The sequence below is a fragment of the Bubalus bubalis genome, chromosome 1 (assembly GCF_019923935.1).
Source record: "Bubalus bubalis isolate 160015118507 breed Murrah chromosome 1, NDDB_SH_1, whole genome shotgun sequence".
NCBI classification, from domain to species: Eukaryota; Metazoa; Chordata; class Mammalia; order Artiodactyla; family Bovidae; genus Bubalus; species Bubalus bubalis.
This window is the reverse complement of record NC_059157.1, coordinates 192,280,356-192,288,394: the sequence shown is the minus strand read 5'-3', so window position 1 is coordinate 192,288,394 and position 8,039 is coordinate 192,280,356. Positions and strand designations below refer to the sequence as shown.

The 8,039-nt window shown below is 39.9% G+C and overlaps 1 long non-coding RNA gene across 1 annotated transcript; it reads right to left on the bottom strand.

Annotated features, from left to right (window-relative positions):
- Positions 1–890: 890 nt before the first annotated feature.
- On the bottom strand, positions 891–2,008 carry LOC112578386. The gene is made up of 2 exons (XR_003102650.3): positions 1,831–2,008; positions 891–1,278 (listed from the first exon to the last, which is right to left on the bottom strand). It is a non-coding gene; the product is annotated as an uncharacterized LOC112578386 (long non-coding RNA).
- Between the last annotated feature and the right edge of the window lie 6,031 nt (positions 2,009–8,039).

The window sequence follows — 8,039 nt, the reverse complement described above, 5'->3', positions numbered from 1 at the left end:
AGAAAGGGAGGTGAGGGATAAATTGGGAGATTGACATTGATACATACACACTACTATAAATAAAACAGATAACTGATAAGGACCCATTGTATAGCACGAGGAACTCTATTCAGTACTCTGTAATGACCTATATTGGAACAGAATCTAAAAGAGTGGACATATGTATCTATATAACTAATTCACTTTGCTGGACAGCTGAAACCAACACAACATTGTAAACACCTATACTCTAATTTTAAAAAGCTATAAAAGGCTGATATCTTAGATTTGTCCTTTACAGGTGCAAGTTTAACAAATAAGGAATAATAATTACTGATATTAATGATAATTAGACATAAGCTTCATTTCCCTAAAATTTGGGCATGAGATCATGGTTTCCACACTTAGATGAGATCTTGTTTCCATTGTACTTATTTGGTAGAAAAATCTGATTGCCTATTTGAGTTCACTATAATCAACTTCCTTTTGGTGACTGAATCCAAAAGCTAATTCTGATAGCTTCAGACCTGGGTGAAGACATAATGAAAAATAAAGTAATTTTCTTTCCCAAGAATAAAAATCTTTCCATTTAAAATTTGGTAAAATAAATAGTTATCAACCAGTATAGCTTGCTAGGTACTTTGATGAATTAAATAGTTTTAAAGTACATAATTTTAAGTGCATTAAATGGTTTTCCCAGTTCAGCTCCTTTAAGAATACATATTCTAAGTCCAGAGGAGAAGAGTTATCCTTTCTGTATTTTTATAGAGGGCTGTGGAGGCAGGGGAAATTTCATTGTTTGCTCACTGCCTGCCTCACAGTAATGCTTAATAAATATTGGTTGAATTAATTAATTTTGACCACAGGAACTGGAAGTATGACAAGGAGTGTCATCTTTCCTTGGCAGAGGAGTAGATTAATCATTAAGAGCAAGTAGAAGAGGAGATGGGATTTAGCATGATTTAAATCCGAATTACTGGAACCATTAGAAGGCAGGCTGGTGGGGGAGTTGCGAAAGTGAGACAGTCCTATGAATAGGTTTGTATTGGCCTGGACTGAACTCCTTTATTCACATGGTACCAAAGGCCAACAGAAAATGCCACAACTGGAAAAATAAAAATGAAGCAGGACATCAAGGTGTCCATGGGGTAAAGGAAGAGGATAAGAGCAGCCACGGTTACAGAAACAGATGGCCTTTAGCAGCGATGGCTTTGTTTCGGTTGCTTCCGCCCTGGGATTGCTTTCATCCTGGATTCTTCTTTTTTCATCTTCCTTCATTTTCACCTCACACGGGACTGCCTGGAAAAATGACTGCTTCCATGTTAGACGTTCTTGAGCATTCTTAAGAGGGTATTTTCTCTCCTTTGATCCTATCAATCTTGTAGACCCATTTCAGACTATTAACCCAATCACCTTATGAGTATGATAGCTAAATAGAGAATGGCATTGCTCTTTGCAGGTGAGAAAGACTTGCTTCATATATATATATATATATATACACATATATATATACACTATATATATATATATTATATATACAGAGAGAGAAATTTCTTTTTTAATTTTTATTTATTTGTTTAATTGAAGGATAATTGCTTTATAGAATTTTGTTGTTTTCTGTCAAACATCAACATGAATCAGCCATAGGTATACCTATGTCCCCTCCCTCTTGCCAGTTCTATTTCTCTTTGTATATATGTATGAAATATATATGTCATATATGCACATGTGATATATCTATTTTATGTATCATATAAAATTATTATATATTTTGCATATATTGTACCCATATTATATATAGATATATATAGAGAGAGAAAGAGAGAAGAAAACAAACTGATGAAGTTTTACCTTGTAATCTGTGTACATAGTTTTATTTTCTCTTCAGGCATATTTTTAATTGTTATTCCCTGATCTGCATCTTTTAAAGTATTCTGCTGCTGCTGCTGCTGCTGCTGCGTTGCTTCAGTCGTGTCTGACTCTGTGTGACCCCATAGACGGCAGCCCACTAGGCTCCCCCGTCCCTGGGATTCTCCAGGCAAGAACACTGGCGTGGGTTGCCATTTCCTTCTCCAATGCATGAAAGTGAAAAGTGAAAGTGAAGTCGCTCAGTCGTGTCCGACCCTCTGCGACCCCATGGACTACAGCCTACCAGGCTCCTCCGTCCATGGGATTTTCCAGGCAAGAGTACTGGAGTGGGGTGCCATTGCCTTCTCCTTAAAGTATTCTAACTTGGGGTTAATCATTTAGCATCAAATAATACATATTAAAGACACAGTACACTATACTATTTATCATAACCGAGTAGACACTCACTAGGTCTTTTTTGGTGTTATCAGATTTTTGAGAACTCCGAGTTCTGTTTTAATGTGTATAAGGACATTTGTTGATAGATAGAAGATAGATAGATAGGTAATAGACAGATGGACATACACTTACATACGCTGGCACACACATAAACACAAATACTAAATGCATTAAAGTGACCCCACTCTAAGGGGTATTTATTACAAGATAGCGGTAGATTTATATCATTTCAGAAGCTGAAATTAGATTTGTGCAGCTCCTTTGGTCATGTTTTATTACGTTATTTCCACATAAAATGAGACCAGAATCTCCTGCATGGAAATCAGCTTGGCATTTGTCACGTCTGTATCAAGTGTCTGAACTCATTTTTATTAGCAGTCCTTTTCCCCATTACACTTCCTGTGTTTGGTCATGCAAACAAGCAGAACATTGTGTCATTGTGCTGGGGACACTTCTTACGAAAGCCAGGGAGGAACAAAAGCTGGAACCAGAGTTAAGGAGACTTATTAATAAAAGGGGAAAAAAAATATGTTTTCATACCACTCCCTGAACTGGAGGACCTGCTGGTCTCCAGGTGTGAAGTAATTCAGACTCCAGGGCACGCAGCTCCTCCCCAGGCATCTGCTGTTTCAAGGATGCCCTGAACTTAGTGTCACAGTTTGTTTTATACGCAATCAGATTACTCTCTTTGTGAACTGACTTGCGAAATGTTTGGAATATGCTGGAGGAGTTCTCCTGCCCAAGATGCAAGAAGTCAGTGAAATTAGACAACTTGTAAACTGAAAAAGGGAGATAATCTAATCTGATTTCATGTTATTACTTCTGAAACTGTCCTTATTCCCCAAATGTGGACTTGCAGGCATAATGTGCATTTTCAACACTTTAAAGGGAGTTTGGAAGGAAGAGGTTAAAATAGGCCTGAAGGCAAGTGTTGTTTATAGACTCATCTACAAGGATGGCTGAATAAAAAAAGAGTTCTGTTCTAGAATCAATCACCCCATATCCCAGGACCACCTCAGGACAATTTAGGCAGTTTCTAGGACCTTGGACAAGCCACAGACCCTCTCTGAGGCTTGTTGTTCAGTTTCTAAGTCTTGTCCAACCCTGTGTGACCTCATGGACTGCAGCATGCCAGGCTTCCCTGTTCTTCAGTGTCTCCCAGGGTTCACTCAAACTCACATCAATTGAGTCAGTGTTGCCATCCAATCATCTCATCCTCTGCCACCCCCTTCTCCTCTTGCCCTCCATCTTTCCCAGCATTGGGGTCTTTTTCCAATGAGTCAGCTCTTTGCATCAAGTGGCCAAAGTATTGGAGCTTCAACGTCAGCATCAGTCCTTCCAATGAATATTCAGGGTTGATTTCCTTTAGAATTGACTGGTTTGATCTCCTTGCAGTCCAAGGGACTCTCAAGAGTCTTCTCTAGCACCACCATTAAGGATCAATTCTTTAGCTCTCAGCCTTCCTTATGATTCAAGTCTCACATCTGTATATGACTAATGGAAAAAACCATAGCTTTGACTATATGGATCTTTATCAGCAAAGTGATGTCTCTGGACTTGCTTGTTGGAAGAAAAGCTCTGAGAATTAGATTCTTTAACTAAATGAAAAAACTACAATTGATGATATCAAATCCACTTCTAGAATGGATGATGGCAATGATCTTAGAAAATAAACACACTGCTGGTCTTAAAATTAGAGCATTCTTTTTTACCTATTTCTGTAATAAGCTTTTCTCACATCCTTGCTGAATTATCATATGCCCTTTTCCTAATACTGAATAAGAAATTCAACTTATTATTATTTATCATATATAAATTCAGATTGTGTAAACTCAAAGTAATCTCTTTTTAATAGATTCCCTGATATGTTAATTTTGATACTTCACCATTTCTACTTGAATCAGTTAGAAAGTGAAAGTGAAAGTCACTCAGTCATGTCTCTGCAAACCCATGGACTATTCAGTCCATGAAATTCTCCAGGCCAGAAGACTGGAGTGGGTAGCCTTACCCTTCTCCAGGGGATCTTCTCAATCCAGGGATCAAACCCAGGTCTCTTGCATTGCAGGCAGATTCTTTACCTGCTGAGTCACCAGGGAAGCCCAAGAATACTGGAGTGGGTAACCTTTCCCTTCTCCAGGGGATCTTCCCAACCCAGGGATTGAATCCAGGTCTCCTGCATTGCAGGCGGATTCGTTACTTGCTGAGCTACCAGGGTAGCCCTGCTGAGTCAGTTAGAGACATTGTATGTTCATCCTCACCTGGATCACCAGCATATTCTCTTTCACTTCCAGACCTTGGTACTTGGTACCCAGCCCTCAGCTCTCACCCTCGCCTGGAACACTCTTTCCCTCCTTTCCAGCAGCTCTTTCTTCCCCCATCATCCCCTCTAGCCTCCCCACTCTGGCTTCCTCTTATCTTCCAAGTTACAGTTTAGATTCACTTCCTCTGGTAAGCCTCCCCAGCTCCAAACAGCCCCACAGCCTTCAACCTCTTTATCTCATTCTGATGACTTGGAATCTGACACACAGGCACTTATGTCTTCGTTCTGTTACACACTGACTGTTTGGCCTTGAGCAAGTTTCTTTGCTGAACCCCAGACACTTGATCTACAGACTGAAGCTAATAAATAAAAACTTCCTCATTGGGCTGCCATGGGGATTGAATAAAAAAAGTACACAACACACAGCTCAGTGGTTGTAAATGGTGGCTTCCCTCGTAGCCAATTCATCATCATGATTAGATAGTCTTTCTTAAATGTAAGAAATATAAATAAACTTTTGGAAAATCATGGTTGAAGACTTGGACATGATATTAATTGAAAGGGGGTTCTATATTCTTTATGTCAGTAATTAATTCTCTCAAGCTTCAAAATCATCTGGAGGGTCAAATCCTACTCTCTCTCCCAATAGCCAAGGGCCAGTAGGCTGGCCTAGGGCAAGCCTTTGATAGAGTATATAGAATTAATGAGAGGGCATTGTTGCTGCTGCTCAGTCACTCAGTCTTGTCTGACTCTTTGCGACCTTTGATATCTATAAGGGATCTCAGATGCTTCTAAGAAGCCGCAAAGTTGGGAGCCACTGTTTAGGGTGACTCACAGCAGGAGGAGCAGGGGCCACATTTTGATGGAGGCCTAATTTGCATCTTAGAATGTGTACTTACTCTCTTTGTTTAGAAGTGTAGCATAGTGGGACTTCAACAAAAGTTGGGATGTGAAGGTGTGCACACACCACAACCTTGATCAACATCCTTGTCGTGTACACACCTCATAAATTATGGGAAGCGTGAACTTGGTCTAAAATTGTTTAATGGCAAAGAGTTTTCAAGTGGCCATCTCAACCAGAAAGGTGGCCAATATGAGACTGAATACTCTTGTGGAAAGGAAAAATTCAGCTACACATCATAGACTCATGTTGCTGAAACATCTGAGTGATTGATCAAGGTTAGTTTCAGTTTCTATTCAAGGCTGGAAACAGTCAACTCAACACAATGGCTTTTTGTTTGGGCATGATTGATGCTGAGCTAATGCTTCTGAGAATAATTATACAACAGGTTCAGGCGCTTCATAAAGAGTGTTCCAGGTCTTCATAACACATCTGAAGCCTCAATTTAGTAGAGAGGAGTTGCTTTCTTGTTGATTATGGCATCTTATAGCTGTATCAAATTTGTTCAATATGTTTGATTTGACTACAGTACATGGCTTACTATTAGAACTAATTTGTCAAAAGATAGTCCCAGTCCACTGAATTTCGCAGCAATAGTAAGATACGGGGTTTGGGGTAATATTAGAAGTCTGAGATAGTTATCATATTCATATTAAATAATCCATAGAGAGTCTAGGGAGGGCATGAATACTGTGATAAGTCAAACATCATTCTCTGTGTTTGTTCATGAATACTAAACAAGGATTTAACACAAACAATAGTGGAATAAAATCTCACTCTAACATAAATTTTTGTTCCCCCAAATTCACAAATTCTGTATATCATCACAAAGGAGAGATACGATGTAAAGACCAAATATAAGAAAAAAAAATCAGTGTAATAACATTATAAATCAACTATATTCTATATAAAATGTTTCAAAATTTTAAAAATCAATGCAAGCAGAAATATATCATTTTTTAAAAGTACAAAATATTTCATGAAATATTTATTTCAACTGTGACAAATAGGCTTATTGTCACCTGAACAGTAATTCTGGCCCCTTGATAATATTAGTACCATCATCAAATTATCCTTAGCTTTCTCACACTGCCATGTAAGTAGATTATGACAGTAGGTAAATTTCAACCAGCATCTTCCTCTTTTTGGGTTTTCCTCTTTTTGTGCTTTCCTCTTTTTGTGCAGCTATTCTTAGAGAATTGCTCCATTAGAAAACACCATTGCCTGTCTTGATTTCCTGTGATAGAATCACTATCAATCCTGGCTGTCAAAACTAATGTGGCCAAGGAACTCTTGCACCCAACAAGTACAGGATGCTGGCTCAGAGTATGAGACATCCTGGAGGTTAGGATGCAAAACTGTGGGAGGAACAAGTGATTCAGTGGTGATCAGGAAAGTGGCTCAGGAAGGAACGCATATTAAGTCCTTTTGTGAATGTCTACAGCTTGGAGGTTGGACATTTCCCATGGACTGAGATCAGAGCCTAGCCTAGTTGAATACTATCCAAGAAAAGAGATAAGTTCTTTACTGTTGAAAATTCAGGTTTCTGTAGACAGATGAACTTATCAACTATACCTTAAACATTGTTTGCCAAATGGCTGTGTCCCCTGACTTCTGTTCTTTTCTCTGAGCTGACCTCATCCTGGACCATGACCTCACTTCCTCTTTGAGTATAGAGTTCCGAGAGTTCTAACACATGTGTATGTGTGTGCACGTTCGCTCAGTTGTATCTGACTGTTTGTGACCCCATGGACTGTAGACCACTAGGCTCCTCTGTCCATGGAATTTTCCAGGCAAGAATACTGGGGAGGGTTTCCGTTTCCTTGCCCGACATCCATTCAGCACAGGATTTGAAGGTTCCACGATCACCTTAACTTAATCCATCCAAAACCAGCTTCATTGTGTCTCTCTTCGGCCCTCGCTTCCTGCGTCATATTGATGCGCTCACCATCGCTGCTTTTGCATTTACATCTGCCTAGGATGTTTCTCCCCAGACATCCTTGGTGGTCGCTTCCACAATAAACCCCTTCTGGACCATCTTGTCTTTTTGCTCAAGATGACCTTCCCAATTCCAGGCACTCCTGCTCCCACACCCCCCATTTTGCATTTCCTTTAGGCTGTAGTTGAGTGGGATGAATAATGCCCTCCCCTGAAAAAAATAGATATCTGCATCCTAATTAGTAGAATTTGTGAATTGCTTGTTGATTTAGTCCCTAAGTCATGTTCGACTCTCTTGCAATCCCATGGACTGTAGCCCTCCAGGCTCCTCTATCCATGGGATTTCCCAAGCAAGAGTACTGGAGTGGGTTTCCATTTTTTTTCTCCAAGGGATCTTCCCAACTCAGGGATCGAACCTGTGTCTCCTGCTTTGGCAGGCAGAATCTTTACCACTGAGCCACCTGGGCAGCTGAACTCTGTGAATATGTTACCTTTTATGGCAAAGACTGCATTTCCCAGGCAGTGCTAGTGGTAAAGAATCACCTGCCAGTGCAGGAGACACAGGTTTGATTCCTGAGTTGGGAAGATCCCCTGCAGAAGGAGATAGCAAGCCACTCCAGTCCATTCTTGCCTGGACAATCTCCTGGACAGAGG